General features: G+C 46.7%; 1 protein-coding gene across 6 annotated transcripts in view; it reads right to left on the reverse strand.

The window, feature by feature from the left end:
* The window catches only part of Cyrib (CYFIP related Rac1 interactor B), a 138,979-nt gene that overhangs the window by 87,532 nt on the left and 25,724 nt on the right, over positions 1 to 25,723 (reverse strand). For all 6 annotated transcript variants that reach the window (XM_076555959.1, XM_076555963.1, XM_076555964.1 and 3 more), the window contains exon 2: positions 10,486 to 10,538. The gene's annotated coding sequence lies outside the window, so the exon portion shown is untranslated. The remainder of the gene's footprint in view (positions 1 to 10,485; positions 10,539 to 25,723) is intronic.

Raw genomic sequence — 25,723 nt, forward strand, 5'->3', positions numbered from 1 at the left:
GAAAGTCAGGGACTGGATCACAGTACCCGAAACCCACCCTACTTCCGCATATGTCAATCACTTACCTGCTTCTACCAGTTACCCCAAATGAATTGGGAGCTCTGTAGCTTGCAGTTCAGAGCATTCCACCTGACCTGTCCTCAATGATTCACTACACAATAGATGAGGCAGAAACGTAAGCACATTTCCGATGATTTAACCTCAGACTTCATGTTCTCTCTCAGAGGACACAAATAGGTCTCGGTTGCCCTGGATCTTAGGACTTAATAGCTTTTCTATACATAGGCCCTCAAACAAGTATTTTTCCAAATAAATGAATGGAATGAAACTATCAAGTAACCTGGAGTTTCAGAAGCATTTAAAGCCCCAGGCTCTAGCTGGTGCATAAAAAAGGAAGCCCCAGGTGTGGAGTGGTATCTGAGCCTGAGATCAAATCATAGGCACAGCCAAGCTCCAGCTCCCTGCTCTGTTCTGCACAATGGGGTAATTATACCTGTCTCCCTGTGGTTAAAGAAGCCATGATAAGGAACAGGAGAGGCCACACTCACACAGTATGTGTTTCCCTCCCTTTCTGCAGCTGACCTTCTTGCATACCATGGGCTCTGCGCTGGGGTTCAGAAACCAAGGTTATCATAAGTGCACAATGATAGGCTGCACAGACAGCCCCAAGAAAGTGAGAAGTGAGAAGGCATGCCTCGAGCCCCCCCATCCCACCACCCACATACATTCATGTTAGGAGCAGCAACATTAGTCGGACAGTGGTAGCACACACCTTTAATCCCAGCACTAGGGAGGCAGAGCCAGGAGAATCTCTGTGAGTTCGAGACCAGCCTGGTCTACAAAGTGAGTTCCAGGGCAGGCTCCAAAGCTACACAGAGAAACCCTGTCTCAAAAAACCAAAAAAAAAAAAAAAAAAAAAAAAAGAAAGAAAGAAAAAGAAAAAAGAAAGAAAGAAAGTATATACATTAAACAAGGTCTCCAGCTATCAGCTGTGCTATCTGCGAGCAGAACAGAGGTGGTAGACTAGTGTGGCTATCAATACCACAGCCCCACATGCTCCTAGAGGGTTGAGTAACAAGCAGAAAGGATGTGGAACTCAGCTAAACTGTAACTCCAGGGAAGCAGGGGCTTGTCTCATTCACTGGCACTCAAAAAGCACCCCATGAAAACATTCCTCAGTACTTGACTGGGTACCCGAATGAGTGGACATGCAGAAGGCAATGAAATCAACATTCTAAGAGTAGATCTTAATGAAACCCTGATGTATATAGTCCTGCCTGCCAGGCAGACAGCAGTCAACCCAAAGATCTAAAAATTAAAGGGGGGTGTTGTGAGCCTGGCAGAAGACAGAACTCTGACCCCATCAATGCCCATGCCTCTGAAATTCTCCAAGACAGTTTCTTTCCCTGACAAACACAAATTATCAAGATTAACTAAGACCTAGGTATGGAGATGTGTGTACCCCTAATCCCTATACTCAGGACGCTGAGGCAGGAGGACTGCGGAGAATTCAAAGGCTACACAACCAAACTCAATCTCAAAATAAACAAGCATATAAGCATGTAAGTTTCCAAATGCAATGAAACAAGAGAAAAGGGGCTGAAAGGCATATCAAAATATTAATTACAATTAGTCCTAGATAGTGAAGTTATTAAAGACTTCAGGGTGTGTGTATGGAGGGGTGGACATGGGGAGACCAGAAAACAACTTGCAGAAGTTGGTCCTCTCCTTCTACCTGTGGGTCCCGGGTATTGAACTCGGGTCATGAGGCTTGGCACCAAGCACCTTTTATCCACTGAGACATCTGGCTGGCCCATTTTGGGATTTTCTATAGTCAGCACAAATTGATTTTCCAATAAAAATTAAAGTGTCTATCCCAGCACCTAGGGCACAGAGTAAGAGACTCAACCGTGCTCCTGCCCTGACAATGTCCTTCAGACACCTAGAAACAGCTATCACATGTCTGTCTTATGTTTCTTGTTAAATATTTCAGTTAATTTAGCGGCTGGATTTCAAGGCTGGATCCCTCCTCTTTGCCAAGTTCCATCTGTTAAGCCCAGAGCACGTACCGTACAACCAGCACTCACTCTCACCCTCCTCTGCTCATTCCTCCGCTCATTCACTCAGCAAGGAAACACTAATTAAACACCTACCACGCTGGACATCCCTTTGCTCTTGCCTATCTTATCATTCAAACACCGTTCCCAGACTTCCTAAGGGAATGAGCACCTTGCCTCATTCTCTGTCCCTGTGCCCCAAGAGACCTGCAGACCCCAGCCTAACTTCTCCAGGGGGCAGGCACTGGGCCTAGAATGGCCATCAGAGTACTGAGTACACTTGGCAAGACAGTTGACTGTTTGGGGGATGTGCATGTTATCCAGAGCCGTGGGGGGGGGGCGGGAGGAGGGGGCACCTCGCACAGTAAGATCGATTCTGAGACTTTCTGCTGGATTATTAGGAAGGCGACCTTTCTAAACCCGCCATAACTGCTAACTGCTATCTGATGCCACAATGTGGAAAGGAAATGTATTTCATCAAGAGGTGAAAAACTGTCCAGACTTGGCAAGACTTTTAAGCTTTGGATTCTATGCCTCAAATTTTATCTTTAAACTTTTCAACTAAATAAACAGTCAAATCTTCTCTTTACAGAAGCCAGTTCAAGCTGGAGTCGTTCTGAAAGGGTCTGAATTTCTGGGCGGACATGAAGCAAGCTGACCCACGCCACCTTCCCAGGCTCACAGTCTGACATGGAGATGGCACCTTTCCTACAGCTACAGAAAGCCAATACGATAACAGCCGAATTAAATTCTACACAGTGCAACATAAGCATTAAAAGGGGCATCAGCAAAGGGTCTCCCAGGGCAACAGTACTTAAGCCTGCTTTCTATCCCTACCCAGGCAATGAAGACAGAGTAACGGTCTGAGGGAGTCAGATAACACTGTTGATTCGCATCCCTCTTCCAGGAAACTAAAACCCCCGAGTCCCGGCTTGCAGAGTGGGCAATGATATGCCAAGCCAAGCGCTTAATGGAACTCCAAATGAACCCCCGAAACACTGCCTTGAGAGATATGAGAAATGCCACGGTCAAATAACCATCACTCGGGGACACGTGACAGAGGAGGTGATGCCCTTAACACCCAGGTTGGGTTCCTGCCATCTCCTCCGGAAGTGAAGCTGCCTGCCATCACCCTCTCCTGACTCTGTAAGCTGGTTGGCATCCCTGTCCCCACACCTATTTGGGTTACTGTTCACCAAATCACAGGAAGTTGCCATCGAAACCTTTCAAGATGGATAACCCACTTAGGGAACTTATCTCCGAACTGTGCCAAGAGAGAGACAAGAGGAGAAACCTGTGGTCCTATAAAACAGCTCATGAGTTCGACATGTGGCCAACCGCGGCAAACAACAAACAACAGTGAGCGCTCCTCCGGGAACATCTATTTTGCTAAGAAAGGCCATAAATGTTCTTTGTCAATGCACAGGAGCCGGTGTCTTGGGGCCTTTAATGATACATCCTCTACAGGCGGTGGGCAGATCAAATAAGTCTAAAAAAGGACGGCACAGTGGGACAAATCCTCACCTTCGTCGCTTGCTAAACACGTCAGGGATTCCTTTGTACCAGAAACAAGAGTTCTGACTTTCCAGAACAAACAGGCTTCAAGTTGAGACAATTAATCCTGACTGGAATACACCACCCTGTAACCCAGGGGGTGGGGGCTGTCAAAGGTTAGTGACAGGTGGCGGGGGGAAGCTTGAGATGCCTTCGGAGTCCCCTGGATGGCTAAGCAGTGATTGTGTAAACTTGTTTATAACAATGCCTCTAAAGCCACCGAACTCCCTCTACTGCATGGCAGGACTTGACCTAAGTCTGTCTGTCTGTCTGTCTGTCTGTCTGTCTGTCTGTCTCTCTCTCTCTCTCTCTCTCTCTCTCACACACACACACACACACACACACACACACACACACACACACACACACACCCTGCAAATGAGATTCATGTATTTATCACCTATTTACTAGATCGCTTGAGAACCCAGATAGAGTCAATGAGGAAACCTCCAGCGGCAGATGTGTGAACTGAACCAGATAACACAGAGAAAGGCCTAGCTAGCGCTCAGCACTGGCTTCCCATTGGACACTTGCTAAGCCCCTCTAACAATGGGAAGGGCTCTCATGTGTGAGGCTCCCCAAGCAGTTTTGTTTTGTCCTGTGATGGAATTCCTCTATGTAGTCCAGGATGGCCTTTCACTCTGCCTGCCTTGCCAAGCACTTGGATTATCAGTACATGCTTCCATGCCTAGTCCTAAGTAGTCTTTTAGCCACAACTGATTCTTCATCAAAAAAGCAATATGTGACCAAGCATGGCAGCACAACTCCTATAATCCCATGACTCATCTGAGGGAGGAGGATCACAAGTTCTAGGCTGTTCTGGGACAGAACACAGGTTATAAATTAGCCTGGGATATAAAACACTGCATGTTTCCAGCTGCGCTCTAAGCAGAACCAAGCAAGTATGCATGCTGTGTCTGAAGGCAGATATGAATAAACATTCATGCTCCCCTCTTAACACATATATGAATACCTACCACATATACGTTTCCGGACATTGCTTTTCTTACAACTCAAAAATATATCCTGGCTACCTTAGGAGCTGCTGGTCAGCAAAGCCCAAAACAATACCGGCTCTGGCTTTTTGATGGCCCACTGACACTAGACTGTAAGACCTCACTGCTGAAGACACCATACACCTCGGTTGCACGTTAGCGAAAACAAGCTGGAACTGAGCAGGAAAGCTTCCTCCCTGCCCTCTAGCTTTCATAATGATGAAAGGTGCTACGCAGGCTACTGGTAACGATACATTCCATCAATTTTGCATCAGCATCATTAATTAATCTGCCAGGCAAGATGTCCCCACGCCTGCAACAGTGGCACCATTGTTATGGGGCACCCAACTGCTCTGTGACGAGATTTGAGACCATATGACAAGATCATATGACAACGTTCACAGCTGACACTGTAAATCCCATCAAGAAGAACCCATGGCTGGAAGGTCATAAACCTGGGAGGATGGGGACTTAACACGCGTGTTTAGCTAAACTGACATGGTGTCAGACTGTCTCCTAAACCTTCATGTTTATATCCAGACACAAGCTACTCTCAACCTCAATCAGAGAAGCTTCTCTTTGCAATGAATGGATGGTAGTGAACATGGGGACGTATGGCTGTTCAAGGTTCTGAGAAAAAGGGAGGGCCGAGTGTTCAGCCCTCAGAAGGACATTTATAGCCCTCCTTCTAACACTAAGGGAACATTATGGAAGAGCGAGAAAAGAATGTGAGAGCCACAAGGTAAGAGGGAGGACTACAAAATGCTATCTCTTGGACATGACACAGATAATACGAACATGAACTCATAGCAGCTACAGTTGTCTGAACTGGGTCCACACAGGACTGGTTCTGTCAATAGTCAGTCATCAGTGGTAGAGGGACATATGGGACTTACCCCTCCCTGATGAACTAGTGGCTATTGGTGGCTTCTGAGGGAGAAGAGACAATGTCTTCAACTGTCACAGAACAAATTTAATTAACAACAAAAAGGATATAGTTGAGAACCCATGGGGAGGGGGTTGGTTTTTCAAGACAGGGTTTCTCTTTGTAGTTTTGGAGCCTGTCCTACAACTCACTCTGTAGACCAGGCTGGCCTCGAACTCAGAGATACGCCTGCCTCTACCTCCCAAGAGCTGGGATTAAAGGTGTGAGCCACCAATGCCCGGCAAGAACCCATTTCTTGTTAGCATATAGGCTTACTGCTTTGAACAACAGCACTGATGACATCTGACTTTAGGGATATACATTCAATCAGTCTCTCATTGGTACATATCTAAGTTGCTCCCAAGGTCTTGCTATGACAATAAAGCACTTGAGGCACTGAGACGACAGGAAGATCACAAGCTGGAGAGCAGCCTGGGTTACACAGCAAATTCCAGGGAAACTTAGGCTCCATTATGAGATCGGCTGCAAATCAAAACATAACAAAACAAAATCTTGACATAGAACTGCCGAGTCAGAGAGCATGTTCACTTGAACCTCCACAGAGACCGCCAGGTGCCCCTCAGAGTGCAATCATTTTCACTCCAGCCAACAGCACAAGGACTATGCCATGCTTCTACCCACACGCACAAAGGGCTGCCTTCCTGTTTTGTTTTCAAGCACAGGGGGGAAAAGAAAGGCAGAACTCTGCTCCTGTCCCATTGTCTCTTCTTGCCCCTATGAATCACCCGTGACATTACTACTTCCTGGAAATTCCACTCCTAGGTGCACAACCCAGAAGCAGAGCTTAAAATAGCATGTACATGTGAGCCAATGGTGTGCCGGAACCAGTTCATGTCGTTTCAAGAGACCTGACCACGTTCACAGCTTTTCAACTCCAAGTTCAGAGACACCATGTTGCCAGCCTGAAACCGGTCATTAGGGGAGTTGTTTACACCAAAGAAATCAGCAAATACAGGGCTAGGGAGTGGCTCCGTGGTTAAGAACACTGGCGGCTCTTCCAGAGGACCTGGGTTCGATGCCAGCACTCACATGGTTGGCTAACAACTATCTGAAACTCTAGTTCTAGAGGATTTGATGCCCTCTTCTGGCCTCCATGGGTGCTGCACACATGTGGTGCACGGACAAACATAGGCAAAACGTCCATTCACATCAAAAGTAAAATTAAAAAATAAAAATTAATCTAAAAAAAGAAGTCACCAAATGCTACACACCAGCCTTTTTTTTTTTCCTTTCCTCAGACAGACTGCTGTAAACATTGATTGGCACATTAATATATACTACAGTGGAAACTGAGGCTCTGCCTCCCTTCGCTGAGTGTCTTATCCTTGATGCGGACCTGCTCACAAATTCTTAGAAATCAAAGATTACAGGAAATCTCAAAGAACATCTTGTTTTCTCACATGGCTTCTCCTTTAGTCCCACCATGGGATAAGAAGTAGTATTCTCCATGTCTCATTACTATTCTTTCCTATTTACAATCCCTTGGCCACACGGCGATTTGATTATTCTTGTTAATTCTTGCTAGGGTCAAATCCCAGCTCTGTGTGCCACCGTGAGTAACAGGATTTAACGGTGTTGGTTTTTTGTCATCTACAAAACAGAGAGGACAATGGGACGCAATGCAAAGATGAATGGACTGTGGGGAGCCCAGCTCCAATGGATCCATCTGCAGAACAGCTCCTGAACCTAGGGCTCAGGGAACCCTACAGAGGAGGGCATGAGGAGGTGTAAAGGTTGTAAGAGTCCGAATACCAGGAAGACTGTTGTGTGACTCTTAGGACTACATCAGGAAGACCAGAACCATGAAATATCAATAGACATGCGAACATGGAAGGGGGCAAACCTCACAGAAATCCCACCCCTAGACAAAGAACTACAGGGAACTAATGACTGCTGAGAGAGTATTAGCCCCACCCAGATTTGAGCCCCTGATTGGTTACCCAATATAAGTAGTCAGCCCTGAAACTGTACAAACAAAAAGCAAAAACGAACTCAGCGGGCTGTGTTTATATACTTGTCCATATGTCTGTAACAATAATAAAGAAAAAGAGGCTATCAAGCTGAGAGTGAGGAGGAAACATTAAAGGGGTTGAAGTGAGGAAAGGGTAGGGAAGAAATTATGTAATTATATTTCAATTAGAATTGTAAAATAAATAAATAAAAATACAGATGACCGTAACAATGTCCCCTCACAATTTTGTTCTGAGGGCTAAGTGAGTTAATGCAGAAGCTCAAAACAGTATCTGACAGACACTTGACACAGGACAATACTAATACTGTCCTATAGCTCACTTATTCTCTTTATAGTCCTTTTGTTAGGTTTTAAATAAAATGACTCTCATTTCATCTCAGCTGGTTTTTCAATTTTTTTTCTTTCTTTTCTTGCTTTACCTTTCTGATACCATTAGTCCTCAACCATTTTAGATATACTATTTCACAGTCTTATTGAAAGGTGACGTTTAGCAACATCTTGAAATGGCTTCTTCCTGGGTAGTTTATTGTTTTGTTTTGTTTTTTTTTTTTTTTTGGTTTTCCGAGACAGGGTTTCTCTGTGTAGCTTTGCGCCTTTCCTGGAGCTCACTTGGTAGCCCAGGCTGGCCTCGAACTCACAGAGATCCGCCTGGCTCTGTCTCCCGAGTGCTGGGATTAAAGGCGTGCGCCACCACCGCCCGGCCTAGTTTATTGTTTTTAACTGTGACTGCTGTAGAGAAACTCTTTTCCTTTTTGTGGAAATTGATGAAATATCCTTAAGGCTTGAGTCTGTGTTTGTGGTATGTGTTAGACCAATTTTCATATTAACTGTTCAGGTTGAAGGATATCATGTCATAAGTAATAAAAATATAGACTCCACAAATATGTATATATATATATATTTATAGTACAGTATCAAGTTTTTATTTTTTTTTTATTTCTTGTGGGTAACATTCTTTCAATTAAAGGTAAACTTTGAGATAGTGAAGTTTTTTGGCCTCATTTTCATAAAGAAATCAGACCTTCAAGGCTCCTGGATACTAATTCTACCTTCTATCAGGCCTTACTTCTAGACTCCCTGTTGAATGAAAACCCCAGGCATTGGAATCTTGGGCTACAAAAGCCCCACATACGTCATAGCTTTTGCTCAGACATACCCCCTGGCTTATATGTCTCTCTGAATTTCTGGTGGATTCTGGAATATCCATTCTTACAGACTCCCCAAGAAGTAATGCTTTTACATCCATCAACTCTGCATTAGTACTGGGAAGTATTTGTGCAAATCAGCTTGGTGTATATATCACACCAACCACAGACTTCCAGGTCACCAAATCCAATGTAACCACTCATTCACGCTTCAGTTCTACTGGCATTAAAATAATAGCTTACAGGCTGCCGATATGGCTCAGCAAGTAAAGGCACTTACTATACCAGCCTGGGGGCCCGAGCCCAATCACTAGAACCCACATAGAGGGGAGCGGAGAGAACAGACTCAAAAGTTGTCTCCTGGCCTCTCTCTACATGGGCATACATGCTGTCCCCTCCAGATTACTCCAGATTTAGCATCTAATGTCAGCATGTAATATAAAAACTAAAAACTCCAAAGTGGTTCCAAATCCCATAAGGCCTCACACTGAAGCCTGGCAGACTATCTTTCTTTAGCTGAGCACCCATATGAAAGCTGTTTTGGATTTAAGGGACATGCTGTGTGATAATTCAAATGCAGAAATATAGGAGACACTTGATGGCACAAGATGCTCAAATTTAGCTGGGTGGTGGTGACGGCGGTGACGCTCGCCTTTAATCCCAGCACTCTGGAGGCAAAGCCAGGCGGATCTCTGTGAGTTTGAGGTCAGCCTGGTCTACAGAACGAGATCCAGGACAGGTACCAAAACTACATGGAGAAACCCTGTTTCAAAAAACCATAATAATAATGAAAAAAAATATGCTCAAATTTTAAAAGGCCCCAAGAAGAAAGAATGGCAGATCCATATTCACTCTAAGACATATGCCCACCAGGAAAAATGACATGATCACCTATGCTACTTAAAGTGTGTTTGTCTTCAGTTTGTTTTGTTGAACAATTATGTTACGTCTGTGTATGTTAAAAACAAGAACACAATAAAGATCACCGTGGTGCCTATTACTCAAGCAACACTAAGGAGCATCCTAGAATGACTGGAATACTGAGTCTCCTGATCTGTGGCAGTTAAACTGGGTATGATAGTAAACATTCATCCAGCTATAAGATTAAGATCTGTGTTTTACTGCATGCACAGCTCCGTCAAAATAACACATGAAAAGCATGCCTGAGCAGAGGCTGCCGTGGAACACTACAGGAAAGGTTGCATGCAATGGCGAAGCCTCACCACAAGTTGGCCAGCCCCGTGGAAGATGGTGAGTAGGCCAAGAGGTACAGGAAGAGGAGACAGAAGATGTAAGTGCCCTGCCAGCTAGGGGGCACTAGAGCTCAAAGGGAATGTCTTCTCCTAGGTGCCCTCAGAGGGTGACCAAAATTACATGGGTTAACAGCACTGGCTTGCAACCCAGGTGTGAATACTGACTCTGCCCCCAATAACAGAGGGACCGGGGCAAAGTATTTCCTTCCCACGAACTTCAGGTTGTAGAGCTGTTGTGAGAGCTGACTGGGGCAGTGACTGCACAACAGTCTATGTTCCAAAAGTCTGCTGCCACTGTTTCCTAGGACAGGAAGTAAGGAAGGATCACCATCGCGCCAAAGTTAGCCACTTAGATTACTACTCTGACTTGATAGCCTGCAGAGTCTCAACATTCACAGGCAAAAGGAAGAAACAGTGCGCTGCGTGCTGTCACTCCAACAGGGCAGAGATGCTTGTACTGAAGTGAGAGCCACCTCCTGGCCACTGCTGCCCACAAAATGAGAGGGAGGAGTACAGGATCGAGAGCCAGGTGGCCAGGGCCCCATGCCAACTCTGTTACTTACCAATGTGGTCACCTCGAAGGAATTAGTCAAACTCCAAGCCTCAGTTTCCTCTCCTGTAAAAGAATAACAGCAAGGATTAAGCAAGCTACCACAGACCTCAGCACTCTAAAAGTCCCTAGTAATCCTGGCCTTCACTAGTACTTTTTTCCCCTCCCAATACTAGCTAGTACTATGGTCTGAGAAGAAGAATTTTAAGGACCATTTATACAGATCAGGGCAAAGCATCCAGTCTTTGGCACTGTAACACGGTGTTGTCGTCTACAAAGATCATGCTCAAGAATTATGTCAGTGCTAGGCATTAGAGGTGAGCACTTTGATCCAGCATGTTTGTGGGAGGCAGAGGCAGAGGGATCTCTCGTGAGTTCAAGGCCAACCTGGTCTACATAGTGAGTTCCAGAACAGCCACTGTTTGGGGTTTTTTGTTTTGTTTTGTTTTTGAGCCCTGACTCAAACAACCACCCTATATAATCAAGTTACAAAAACAGAAATCATACAAGGAAATGGAGAGATGGTTCAGTGGTTAAGAGGGCTTACTGCTCTTGCAGAGGACCAGGGTCCAGTTCCCATTGCCCACATCAGGGATTCACACCCTCTTCTGGTCTCGACAGGCACCTGCACATATGTGGCACACATCAACTCATGTACACAGAGAGGCAGAGACAAGTGGATCTCTGTGAGCTCAAGGCCAGCCAGGTCTACAGAATCCAGACCATCAAGAGCTAGAGTGAGACCCTAGCTCAAAAAGACAAATAAATAAGCAAAATAAGACCTTTTAAAATGTCATGTTTTAAGTAAGTTTGCAATTCTGTGTTGTGCTACATACAAAGCTATCCTTAGCTACATGCAGCCATGGCACACGGCAGGAGTGCTTCTCAAACACTTTTCTCACTTAGTGCTTAAAATAGCTCTAGCCATCACAAAAGAAAGATGAGGAGGGAGAAGAGGAGGGGGAGGGGGAGGGGAAGAAGATAAGAGATAGGCGGATGGCGAGGGAGGAGTTGATTCGGAGCAGTAATTTGCTGATGGCTGCACACAGCAAGGGCAAAGCCCCGAACATCTATAACTCAGGGCCATTTGGGCTGGACTCCACGGTCCCAGAGACAGAGGATGGGGCCATGCTGCCCTCTGAGATTCCAAATTCTAAGTTAAAGGATCCGGGAATTTCTAGTTGCAGCAGAAATCCTGGTCCCAGAAAAATGCTCAGCTCAACTTGACTCTGAACTGGTTGGTCTCAGTCATCCTGCCCCTGAGCCATTTCCTGTTTGGGGGGGGGGGTTCTGTTCTGCACAGAGAAGAAAGCAAACACGCGCTGTGCCCTCAGAGTTCTCACTCTCGGAAACCTCTCAGAGCAAAAGCTCATGAATCAAAGAGAGTCTTCAGAAAACCAGAGTTCAACAGCATCCCTCTTCACGCATGGCCAGCACTGAGCGTGAAAAATGGAGGCAGGGGTGCGTGCGTCTGGCCACACTCACTGCCAGGTGGAGGTGGAAGAGATTCTCCCCTTTTTCTGAGCAAATCTTCAGCTGCCTGGGTGTTTTCACTGAGTTCATGGAGTTCCCAAACTACCGGAAGCCACTTAACCCGCTTCATTTTTATTGACAAAAGGCGTGAGGCCGGGGCTCGCTGTCACAGGAGACCACTCACTGCTGCAGCCACCAACATGTGCTTTGCCAGCTCTGCTGCTGTTCCCAGGGCACGTGCCTTCCTCTGGCTCTTGCTGTATGCGCTACCATTTTGTTCTAAACTCATCACACATAGCATAAAGAAAGAGAAGACGACTCAACTGGAAGGCTGTCTAACGCATGCTCATAGTCATATCCCCAAATGTGTACGCACACATGCACATAAACTACGAGTATATACCACACCATATCACACACATATGCACACCATATACAAGCATAACCCACCCCGCAAATACTACACATATCATATACCTATATGTCCCACACTACATCATGCACACTACACACATACAAGCACACCGTATACATAGCATGTCACATGCCATAACATACCGCACATGTACAAATGAAACACATGCACCACACACATATAAACTATATATATATATATATACATGTGTATCAAACATGACACATACCATGAGTACACATCACATATATCCCACTTAAACACATACAGCACACATCACACACAGTGTGACCATCTACCACACACATGCACATTCATGCACATACCACATACATGAATCATACTACATAAATCACATATACAACTCATATACCCTGTATGTATGTATGTGTGTATCACAGCGGATATACACCATGAATAAACCATACATGCATACATATACCACACATGTCCTCACCCATGTTATAGCAAACCACACATACCATCAGCAAATTGTGCAAATGCACACTACACACACAGACACACAACTGCCACTTTCCCCATCTCTTCTTGCTCTAATTCTTTGACCAGATTTTTAGAACAGAAAATGGGGACAAGTTGTTCATTTGGGAACCTTTTTAAAGCCTTGTGCAAAGTCCTAGAAAGGAGAAAAGGCATAAAAACTCTTGGCTTGCTTTGTTTTGGAGAACATTAAGGAAGCTGACCACTGTACAACTCAGACACAAACCCTAAACACAGAGCATCTGTAGCGGAAGGAAGGTGGTATCTAAAGACAGATGACAATCTCTCACTCCCAAGTTTCTTGCAGAGAACCCGAACTACAGCTGCAGACTCACCACAGGCTCCAGAGCCACCTGACCTGGGCCCAGTCCCCTGACTTCCCGCAGTCTGCTACAGTGAAGACGCATGCTCCCAAGCACCCAGGGTCCAAGCACTGTGGCCCCAGAGTGAAGCCACACACGAGCCTTCCAGCCACCCAGGGCTCTCAAGATCAGGAACGAGTACAGAAGAGAAGCAATTACAACTAAGCAGGTCAAGATGGCGAGAGGGGATGAGGATGGGTGTGGGCAGGCAATGGTATTCCATTGGCTCAGCCAGATGAAAGTGGTAAAGGAACCAGCAGGGCTTCCCTGAAGAGGTCCTAGCCACAAGGACAGCTACAAGACAAGTGGCAGTTGTCCAGAGGCAGGAGCCTATCCGATCAGTAAATAGCCCAGATAAATCAAGCACAAGAGGCAGCAGGTAAGAGCTAGATGTGGAGAAGGGTATTTTCCCAGAGGAGCCTGCCTGGCCCAGGTCTGGGATGGCCCCAGCTAACCCTGGATCTCACTGGCCACCCTGCCTGGTTTATTTGGTAAGCTATAGGCCAGTGGAAGACGCTGTCTCCACAAACAAGGTGGTATCAAGATGGCTGAGCGGGTCAAGATGTTTGCTGCCAAACCTGATGATTTAAATTTGATGTCCAGGACTCGCGTGGTAGAAGGAGAGAACTGACTCCCACAAGTCGTCCTCTGACCTCCACACATGCGCCATGGCGTACCCCAATAAATAAATAAACATTAAAAAAAATCAAAGTAAGGGCAACAACAAAATGATTCAAAGGGTAAAGGTGTTTACCACACGAGCCTGTTAGATCTGAGTTCAATCTTCAGAACCCACGTAAAGGTAGGAGACCTGACTGGACAAAGTTGTCCTATGACTTCCACACTTGCACCAAGGCACATGCTGGCACATGTGTGTGTGACGTGTGAGTGTGTGTGTGTGTGTGTGTGTGTGTGTGTGTGTGTGTGTGTGTGTTCGTACACACACTAATAAGAAAGAGGGCCAGTGAGAAGGTTCAGTGGGTTAAGGTGCTTGCCACCAAGCCTGACGACCTGAGTTCCACCCCTGGACCCTTATGGTGGAGGGAGAAAATTGGCTGCTGCAAATTATTCGCTGACATCCCCCCCCCCACACACACACACACACACGTGCAACTCCACCCCACACATGCATAGCCTCTTAGGATGCAAGTCACCTACAGGATGCTGCTGATCAACACGGCCGACGTAGAGTTGGACTAGAAATTAACCTGAGACATTTCGGGAAACGTTTTGTGAGCCTGCTTCATTCCGTAATTACCTTGACGCCCCGCTCCCCACCCCACTCAATGGGAGACAGACAAAGGAAAACAGGTGCCGGGTGTATTCCTCATGGCGCCACAAACTCAGCTGCCGAACTTCACAAGGTCGCTTGTCGCTGAGACATTCAGGGCGGCATTTTCTTCCGCCAGTGAAATGACTTCGCTAGCTTGCCCAGAGATTTTGGCGTGACTGCTGCTGGAAGTCACCCCTGTGCAGGTAAACAGGATCCCAGAGGAGGTAACCGAAGCACCAGATGGCCCTGCCGCTCCCTAGGTGATCTCCACGAGCAGCTGGGCCTAAGAAACACCAGGCAGGCTAACTCATTAGCCCAGGGAAGCCCCTGGGAAATCTTATCTGCAAGTGAAGAACTCTTTGTAATTAAATAAAATAGCAGATGTAAAAGTACCCAGCAGTGCCTGTTACCCAGAAGACAATAAACGTTAATTAAACAAGCAAATATAATTCAAATAATTACTCCTTCCCGTCCACGAATACATCTTGGAACTTTATTGACTTGTTTATCACTTCTCTCTTTTTTTTTTTTTTTTTTTTTTGGTAACCATGATTCATTCTTTTCCTGATAATAAAATTATAAACTTACACTCATAACCCTGTTCCATTCCAAGAGCCTTGTGAGAGTCCTTGCAAACCTCAATCACTTCATCAGCGGGTAAAACTTTCCCCAAGAACAGGGCTAATAAATAGTAACTGTGCAATAGACATTCACTACTTAGAATGAGTCTTCAGATTTATTTTCACTTGGAATTCACCATCATTTTTCTAAAGGCTGAAACACACTCCACAGGATTAGGAGGATTTAGCAATGAAGTAGCAATGATGTGGGGAAAGACACAAAAGGAGCAACTATGCATATTAATTATTTTTGCAAATGGGAGGTGTGGAATCTCAAAGCCATAGATGCACAGACATCCGTCCATGGAAGGAGTGTGAAAATGATCTTGTTAACATAAAGTTCTTCTCTGAGTTACCTGGAAACAACACTACAATTACCTACACGCTGTCCCTCATTTTAACTTCTCCCTGCAGCCTCAGAGACTCAATGGCCTTTAGCCTTCAGGTTTGAGAAGCCAAGGAAATCTGCCTTTAAAAAAAAAAAAACAAGAGCCAGGCTGTGGTGGCGCATGCCTTTAATCCCAGCACTCAGGAGGCAGAGCCAGGCTGATCTCTGTGAGTGAGTTAGAGGCCAGCCTGGGCTACAGAGCGAGATCCAGGACAGGCACCATAGCTACACAGAGAAACCCTGTCTCAGAAAAACCAAAAAAGAAAGAAAGGAAGGAAGGAAGGAAGGAAGGAAGGAAGGAAGGAAGGAAGGAAGGAAGGAAGGAAGGAAGGAAGGAAGGAAGGAAGGAAGGAAGGAAGGAAAACCAAAAACCAAACAAACAAGTGAGAAAAAAAAAAAAAACAGCTAGAAGCAAACCTCTGAAGGAGGTTTCACTCTAAAGAGAACATTTCCAGAACATTTCCATTGCCCTGCTGGGCTGAATGACTCCCAGCCAGTGTGCCAAGCCAATGGAACCTTCATCCAGGTCACCTGACCCTTGTCTTACTTCCCTTCCTCATGCCTCCTCTCCCCCAAAATGGTCACACCATGTCTAAAATGCTCGAGTCAGAAATGCCATGCAAACATCCGGGACAATGTAAGATGATGGCGTGATCTCTCAGTGAGAACGGAGCGGCTGACTACCGCTTCCCAGCATGAGATGAGGACATAGCCCACTCACTAGACAAGGGTCTCCAGGGGAGCTAACATGCTGGCTACAGCCACACACAGTGTCTATGGCTCGACAAACCTGTAGGCAGGATCACAGACGCAACACCAACACTTGCCCTCAAAGAGAACGAAATAAGAGAACAGCCATAGACAACGGTAACTATTAGAGGTTCTCTCAGCCCTTGTCAGCCACGTCCCCCCTCATCTTACTGCCATTTTCTATCAGCCCCCAGTATCCCTCCTGACACTTTTAATTCGATCAAAAGCACCCTCAGGGTGGACAGCTTGTGGGAGTCGTCACAGAAGTATTCGTTTTCATTTTGATAATATCAGTAGGTTATACAGCTCGACACGTGAATTATCTGAATAGAGACCTTCTAACTCATGTTTCGTTCACTCTTCCGGCCAGCCAAGCGCTAGATTGCTCTTACGGGCTGGCTGTGGAAAGGCTCACACACAAGGGATTCCAATTTGTCTTGGCTGCTTTGAGGTTTTTGATAGAAAAGCTGCATCCGAGGCTGCGGAGATGGTTCAGTCAGGAAAGCGCGCTTGCCGTGCAAGCAGGAGGATCGGAGTTTGTTCTCCAGTACACTCACAGAGAAGGCTGGACCCAGCAATGCACACCGACAATACCTGTGCTGGGATGGAGGGGAACGGCAGGCTTGAGATGGCGCCTGCTCGCCAGCCAGTCTAGCTCCAGGCTCAAGGAAAGACCCTCAGGTGCAGAGAGACAGGGAAAGACACCTCATGTCAACTTCTGTTGGTGTGCGAACATGCACACATAGGAACGCACGCACAGCCTCATCTGAGGTCGCTTCACTCTTCACATTTAATAGTCTCTGACATTGTAATCCTGTCCACTGCAGACCCGTAGACAAGAGCTGCCTTTGTAAGGGTAAGAAAACCCCCAACATCATCTCTCAGAGCCAAGAGAAATAGTGCCAGGACACTAGGCAGATCTTGGTCAAAGACAACACATGGCAACAAGGTCCCTTAGCTATTTTGTTTGTTTGTTTGTTTGTTTGTTTGTTTGTTTTCTTCCAAGCACTTGCAGAAGGCATTCACATTTTCCCCTGAGTGAGGCAGGCATCACTGGTGGGACAGGCCTCCAACCCCTCCAGAAGCGGGCCGATCTCTGTGAGTTTGAGGTCAGCTACATCTACATAAGCAAGCTCCAGGCCAGATGGGGCTACACAGTGAGATCTTGTTTCAAAATAAAATACGTTTCCCCATAATATCAAGATCTATTGCTTGCATATAAAATTGTTTCTCATGAGGCTTCAGTATTTGCAACTCTATGCCCAAGTGATAAATCTGCCTTTACCCACTAGGAGATCCGTTGTCCTTTGAGGGGGGACAGCAACTGAACGGTAGATACTTAACATGTTGGTAAAATGGTAAAAATAAATATCTGGAAGCCTTAAGCCAACATCTGCTTAACCTAATAACAGTGATAATAACTGCACTTCAATAAGGTTTTGTTTTGTTTGTGGTACTGGGGACTGACCCCGGGGTCCATGCACACTCCCCAAACACTGTACTAACAAGCTACATTCCTCAGACGTTATAAATGGTTTTATTCAAAAACCTGACTCAACCTTCCTTTGGTTCAATGAACATACCGTGGAGTTGAAGAGGAGGCAGATAAGGATGGAAATACACTAGGACATGCTGGATAGACACACAGAATCCCAGAACTGTCACAGTCAACCCCCAATCCTGTGAGATAAGCTATGGTGGGCACATGGGCAAATCCCCTTGGCCAATGGACAAACAGCAGTGTGGTTCCTGAATTAGCGGAGAACTACTTATCAAGTATCTTCTCATTAAAAGATGGGATGCCTTTAAAGATAAATTACTGCTAACCCAAAGGATGAGGGATACTTCATCTGGAGACCTGGTCTTCAGATGAGGGGCTCTGAGGGCTATGGACCATACCAGCTGACATGTTTCCTGGCTCATCAGCTCTCACCTCCAAGCCCCCTTCACCTGGTGAACAACTTCCCAGGTTTGGTGTCTCCACGCCCTCCAGATGGGTGAACACCTAGGGTGTGGTCGCACTTCACTGGACCTGGAATGGGTAGAGGGCACAGTCCTTCTTGTGCCCTCCTAGCTCGAAGAATGTTAAGTAGTGGCAGCAACATAGAAACTGTGTAGTGAGTGACCCGAGAGACCAAGTTGTCACGGACTTTCCCCACTTTGGCCATGCAAGTCCCAGTCAGGATGGCAGGTCACTTCCCCGGAGGATAGCAACAGGATCCCACAGCCTGCTGGAGCCTTTCATCATCTCCAAACACCCTCCCATTCACAGCTCTGGCACACGGCTCTGGCCGTCAGTGGTGTCCAGCTGAACTTTATACCATGATGGAGACTGTCTTCAGCAGCAGCTGCCTGTGTGGTTACGGGCACTGGAATTCTGCCCAGTCCAGGAACAGAATTTTAAATTCTATTCCACAATAATCAATATACTCTTAAATAACCCCATGTAGCAGATGGCTACCTAGTCTGTACACATAAAATATGGCCTTGAATAGCCAATTACTGCAAATGGGAAGGTTCTCTGGAGTCAGGGAGACCCAGGTCCAGTGCTGGATCACTTAACACAGCACTTGTCTCAAAAAAATTTGTATCATCTGCCATTCTTTTTGTTTGTTTGTTTGTTTGTTTGTTTGTTTTTGTTTTTTGAGATAGGGTTTCTCTGTGTAGTTTTGGTGCCTGTCCTGGATCTCGCTCTGTAGACCAGATTGGCCTCAAACTCAGAGGGCTCTGCCTCCCGAGTGCCGGGATTAAAGGCGTGCGCCACCATCGCCCAACTCAACTGCATTCTTTAGGAGCAACTTTCCACAATGTTCAGAAACATGCTGGGCCGTAGGAGAACCTCTAAAAATAGGGTTTCTCAGCATGTAGCTGAACAAATTTCATGAAAAATGAAAAAGAAAAATCTTAGACCGAACAACAGCAGGAAGCCAACATGTGAGCATCAGCTGGGACAGAATTCCAAATCCCTGTCCATTTTCAACTGAGTCTTCATGGCCAGGGCTGACTTCCGGAGCTCACCACACCTTGTTTTCTTTATCCCCTGACCTTCATCCTGCTGTCGCTGAGTTTCCTCAGAAGACGTCTAGTCATCGCCATTGTGTACCTAATAAACATGACTATGTCTATACTCATTAAGATGTGTAAGTTAAATATGGGCAATTTATGCACGCCAGGTCCATACACCTTAACAAAACCATAAAAATACCCTACTTAATAAAACTGAGCAGGACTCCCGATGGGGCAGGTACTAACAGGTGGTAAGTTCAACAGGACCCCTTAACCTTAACCTTACTGGTTGACTACCTCAGATGGTATGGAATCCTATATACACCCGTTTTTTCTTCTACATACATACCTATGACAAAGTCTAGTTAAGGATTGGGGATGACAAACTAGTAATAGACTCTAACAATGTACTGCAATAAAAATGTATGTGAATGTGATCTCCCTTTCTTTCTGTGAGCCACAGCTGCCATGGGGCAGGTAGCACATACAACGTGGAAACGCTGGATGAAGAGATGATATGCATCCTGGGCAGAGCACTGGGGGGTGCTGAGAGCTTTCACTGCACTACTCAGAACACTGTGTTACTTGAAACTCACAAACTGTTCTCTCCTAAGATGCTCCATTCATATTTTCAGCTATGGGAACAGAAATGGCGTCTCTCATCCATGGCTTACTAGGTGAAACTGTCCTCCCTGCCTACTCTGTGCTCTGGAGTCTGGCCACACAGATGACTGTTTTCTCCCTTGCCTTATCCTTCTCTCCTCCCCAACCCCCAGGTAAGTTGATCCCTGCCGGTCCCCTAGCTTTTCTCTCGGGTGCCTAGTCCCTCCACTGGCAATGATGACCAACCATATGGCCAGAGGCACCTCATTTCCCCCCCAGTGCCCAGAACTAATGAGAAGTAACCATTTTGATTCTCCAGTCAAGACTTTCCTAATTAATGTCAAATATTTGTTCACTGTCCAAAGCCCATAAAACTGAACTGGGCAGGGGAAAGGGGGTGAAGAGACACAAAGCACAAATAGATGCAAATAACGCATGGCTGGCTAAGGTGGACCACCATTGCCTGAGAGGGGAAGACATATACCCACCACCGAGAGCCTGAGGAAGCAGCTACTCCCAGAGCAGTCACCTCTTGGCATCCTCATGGACCTCCACAACCTACCAAAACTACAGAAGGTCCATTGTTGTTGGGTTTTTTGTTTTGTTTTGTTGCTTTTACTCTTTGAGGGGCCGGCCACCCAGCTCCCAAATAAATACACGGAGACTTATTCTTATGAATGCCTGGCCTTAGCTTGGCTTGTTTCTAGCCAGCTTTTCTTAAATTATTCCATCTATCTTTTGCCTCTGGGCTTTTACCTTTCTCTATTCTATATTCCTTTCCTTTCTTCTTACTCCGTGGCTAGAAGTGTGGCTGGGTGGCTGGTCCATGGTGTCCTCCTTTTCTTGCTCCTTGCCCTCCTCTGTTATCTAGATTTCTATTATTCTCTAGATTTCTCCTCCTATTCATTCTCTCTGCCTGGCAGTCCTGCCTATCCCTCTCCTACCTAGCTATTGTCGTTCAGCTCTTTATTAGACCAATCAGGTGTTTTAGACAGGCACAGTAACACAGCTTTAGAGAGTTAAACAAATGCAACATAAAAGAATGCAACACATCTTTGCATCATTAAACAAATGTTCCACAGCGTGAATGAATGTAGTACATCTTAAGCTAATATTCCACAACAGTCCATTCTGTGAAAGGCCCCTTGGAAGTCCTTGAGAGCTCATGGGGTAATGCAGGGGAGGGAAAAGCATTTTCTTCCCAGGCACATGGTGCTCTCTAACTAATAGGAAGCACTACCTTTAGCTGCTCACTGGCCTGCTTCCAGAACAGTTGGGAAGGAGTACTGTCAGTGGAGTCCTCCCCACTTGCCCACATGCCCTCACGCATCCCAGCATCCAGCAAGGAAAAAAAAAAAAAAAACCACACACACACACACACACACACACACACACACACACACACACACGCCAGGGAGGTGTTTTCTCTCTCTCTCTCTCTCTCTCTCTCTCTCTCTCTCTCTCTCTCTCTCTCTCAGCTGTCATAGAGCAGGTAGTGCATGACGCATGGATACGCAGATAAGAGAACTGATACCCATCACAGGGACGACAGTGTTGACCTTCCTGGCCATCACCCCTAGGCACAAATGAGAGAAGCGTCATCAAGAGGGCAGAAGAGCACAAGGGAGGCCTCAGAAAAAGGTGAAAAAAGAGAGAAGAGAAGGAGAGAGAAAGAAAAAGGACAGTGGATTCACATAGCACTGACCGGAAGGGCAGCCCACAGAACCAGCCACACCTCCCTCCCTCCCTCTCCCCTCCAGATACTCACTGTCAACTACAAATCACCAATGTAGCCGAAGCCTCAGTGGCCAGGAATGGAAAAAGTGCCCTGCCTTGCACAGTGGCTCTCTTGCCTGGCAGCCCCATGGCCCTCTGGGGATGCACTCACGTTTCCTATGGGGCATCCTAACTATCCCTCCGTGTGCTCCAGGGGTGGCATGTGACCTAAGCGAATGCTGTCAAAGCATGGAACCTTCCAGAACCAATGATGGATGGTTCAAGAACAGACCCAAGATTCTAGCTGGCCTATAATTACTTTTCCTGTCCTTTCACTAAAGCTGAGGGAAGTGCCTTTATCCCAGCAGGATTACTCAGGAGAAGACTGAATTTGTGTCCAAGTGGCTGTCACCTCTTGCCACCTGGAAGACAGACACACCTGGGAGACAGGAGACCAACCTCAGCAACCTCCAGGCCACTGGAGCAGCCCCACACAGTCAGATGGCTGCTTGACATACAATTCTCTTTCACGTCGGTGACTCGGGCTAGCTGAAGGGAGGGTAGTGTCATTTGCAATCCGCAAAGTAACCGGTTCGATATTGAGTGGGTGACAGGCTGCTGCTGCCACCTGTCCCCACTTCCTGTCCTGGCCCCATGTCAGGTCTGGCTTGTGGTTTGCAAGGAAGCGGAGCCCTGAACATCCGTCTCTCATCAGGGACCCCACTTTTCGTCTTGCTCTCTTGCTCCTTCTGACACCTTGTCTCAAGACACAAATCCTGCAATGGCTGGTTGCTGTTTACGGACTGGCTCAAGGTCCTCGAAGACAGACGGCAAAGCCACCATGGAGCTCCTTTTGCTCAGCGTGGGAGCTCAGGCCCACAGAGCAAACATTCTCTGAGCCCTGGGAGGTCCTTCCAACTCCGGGAATGGCATGTGTCATCTGGAAGGAACAGGGTTTTCAGGGTCCTCATCTATGGCCTAAGTCCTTTGAGGACAGCAGTGACCCTCTCATGTTCTACATCTCTCTTCTTGGGTTAAAGACCCAGGTTCTCCCAGGGTGAAAGTCCACTTTATAAGGGTCTCCCTAAACCCAGTCTCTGCCTCTTTGAGCCTGAGGGCCTCCAAAGCTTTCTAACACTTCCCTCACTTGGGAAGCCTCTGGGTTCACTAAGCCTTTGTTATTTAAATTACAGAAAAAAAAAAGAGGTTTACTATTGTAAGTGAGAAAAGTCCACAGCTTACATTTCAGTGGGAGACTATGAATAAAACTTCTCTTGACACGGAACAGAGGCAATACTGACATCGCAATGTCCCAGGAGTCAATTCACCTTCCCTGTTATTAAGTCAGGGTTTCATGTATCTCAGTCTGGCTTCAAATCCTATGTTTACCTAAGGATGACCTTGTACTTCTGATCCCCCCCCCCCACACACACACCTCTATCCCCGAGTGCTCCAAGAGTTACAGGTGCACACCACCACACCCAGTTTAAACTGGTGCTAGAGATGGAAACCAGGGCCTTCCTTATGCATGCTCGGCAAGCCCTCTGATGAGCCACATCCTCAGCCCCAAACTTTCCCACTTAACGGAAGTCAAAGCTGAAATGCCAAGCAGTGACGTCACCTCTGACATCACACCCACGGGCAGAAGCGCCAGTCTGCCTTTCCCTCTAACATCTAGAAATGGCTGCATCTTCGTTTCAAAGTGTTTCAACTCCAACACTCACTTAAAACTGTAAAACACACAGTTCTCTAGTCTTCTCTCTGGACTCATTCTCGTGGGGCTCTGAAACATGGCATCTGTTTACTGGAGAGTGATGGTAATCTTCCAGGCTTTGGGCCTCATGTGGTTTCACACTCTCTGCCTGGTGGGTAAACAGCCCCGACATGGGCAGTTGTGGGGGTGTTCTGTAAAACTGTCTAGCCTCTCCCAGACCCTGCAAGTTGCCCTATTCTGGGTCATTACGTCTTCTTAATCTCTCACAGTCAACCCAAGGACGTCTGGCAAGGTCAAAGTGGCTCTGGGCGCAGACCAGAGTCTGAATTTCCACTGTTTCTTCTCTCACTGCTCATGCATAACAGGAGTGGAAAGACCCAGCAAACCCAAGGCCATTACCTGGGTGAGTGAGGACGAACCTGCCCACTGCAGGGGGTAGAGACTTTCACACAACAGAACACGTCTCACCAATAAGATACACATAATACTGTGGGGGAACCCTCAAAACACACTCAGTTAAAAAGAAAGCCAAGCACCTGGGCACGGTGGTTCACACCTGTAATCCCAGCATTCAGGAGACAGAGGCAGGAAGATCAGGATCAGAACCATCCTCAGCTATACAGCAAGTTTGAGGCCAGCCTGGGCTACCTGAGACTCTATCGCAAAATAAAGTCCACCCATTATTATTTAATGTCTATGACATACCCAAAGGGTGGGATGAGAGAAGCTCAAGGTAGATGAATGGTGGTTCCCCGATTACCTCAGGCTGAGGGAGAAGATAAGAAGAGGAACGGAGTATAAACTGCAAGGAGTTGAGGAGGATGTTCTGAAATAACATAACGAACGCATCTGGTGCATCCATCATAAAGAGACAAAGTATCCCTGAATTATACTCTTGGAATGGGCAGGTTCTCCCGTGCAACATATACCTTCCTAAAGCTGCTGTGGCCAATTATCACAGACTGTTATTTCACTTAGCCGAAGTCCGAGTGTCAACAGACGACATTCTCTAGAGGCTGGGGAGAGGGGAGAAGCACTCCCTGGATCTTCTGGCAGAGTCCAGCCCTCAGTACATGCAGCTCCTGGAGGCACAGCAGGCTTGGCTCTCTCCACCCTGACCTCTGGCTGCATCTGCACATGTTTGCGCCTCCCTCTTCTTAGGACTCTAGAGATTACCAAGGTCCACAGGAAAATAAAATTATCGTCCGACTAGAAGTCCTTCACTCAGTCACATCTGTGAAGTTCCCGTAGCCACGTAAGTAACCAAATTCACTGACATTGACAAAGTCGATAAAGCTACCATAAAACCAAAAACAGAGCCACAGAGGAATACACTCGGCAGACAGAGCTCAGTACAGCACCTGCGTGGATCCCACCACCACTACCACCACCACACCGAGGCCTATGGTGGTGGACGGGGTGGGGGCGGGGATGCTGCCCTGAGACTCAGTGACCCAAGGATGGCCTCCTCACTTGGGCTTCTAAATCAAAGGAAGCTGGGGAGATGACTCACACCAGGAGAACCCTGGGAACTGGCGCTGTGTAGTCACCTAGGGAGGAGGGGGAGAGAGGAAGGACTTGGAGTACTCGCTGGTTTAAAATCCCCTCTCACACGCACATGCACACAGTCAGTTATAAAAAAAAAAAAAAGAGAGAGAGAAGTGTTAGGCTCACACGGATCTAACTCTCTGAGTGGTTTGAGATTTCCATCTCACTGGAGACTTTAAAGAACCCACACTAAGCAAGTCCAGAGACGACATGAGTTTGGCAAACACCTAAATCAATAGGTAAGTGCCGCTCGGCGCTTACTCAGCAGGGACTTTCGAAAGATGGCAGGTTCTGAACCAGTCACCTCATCAAGACAGGAGAGAGAGAAAAAACAGAACTCACTCCCTGTCTCCATGGCATTTTCTGGAGGGAGGGTTGCCAGGCTGAACTGCTGCCTCTTGAAGCACTTGCTTCTGTGGGCTATATCCCGACGCAGAGTGGGTACCAAGGAGGAGCTCCGCCCACACTTGTTACAGGACTGTGTGTATGTTCAAACATTTATCATGCACATTCACAAATAAATGAGTGTTCTGTTGTTTGTTTGTTTGTTTAAAGACAGGGTCTCACAGTGTCCCTGGCTGGCCTGGAACTCTCTTTATAGACCATAGAGTCAGCCTGCCTTCACCTTCCCAGTGCTGGGACTAAAGGTGTGTGACACCATGTTCTGCATATACAACATATACAGCATACGACTATGCCCATGAGTGCAGGAATAGGCACAGAACACATTGCTTGGATATGGTGGTACACTCCTTTAATCTCAGCAACTAGGGAGGCAGAGGCGAGTGGATCTCTGTAAGCTGAAGGCCAACCTGGTCTACACAGTAAGTTCCAGGACAGCCAGAGCTATGTAGAGAGACCCTGTCTGTCTCCAAGAACAAC

This window comes from Peromyscus maniculatus, chromosome 20 (genome assembly GCF_049852395.1).
Source record: "Peromyscus maniculatus bairdii isolate BWxNUB_F1_BW_parent chromosome 20, HU_Pman_BW_mat_3.1, whole genome shotgun sequence".
In the NCBI taxonomy this organism is placed as follows: Eukaryota; Metazoa; Chordata; class Mammalia; order Rodentia; family Cricetidae; genus Peromyscus; species Peromyscus maniculatus.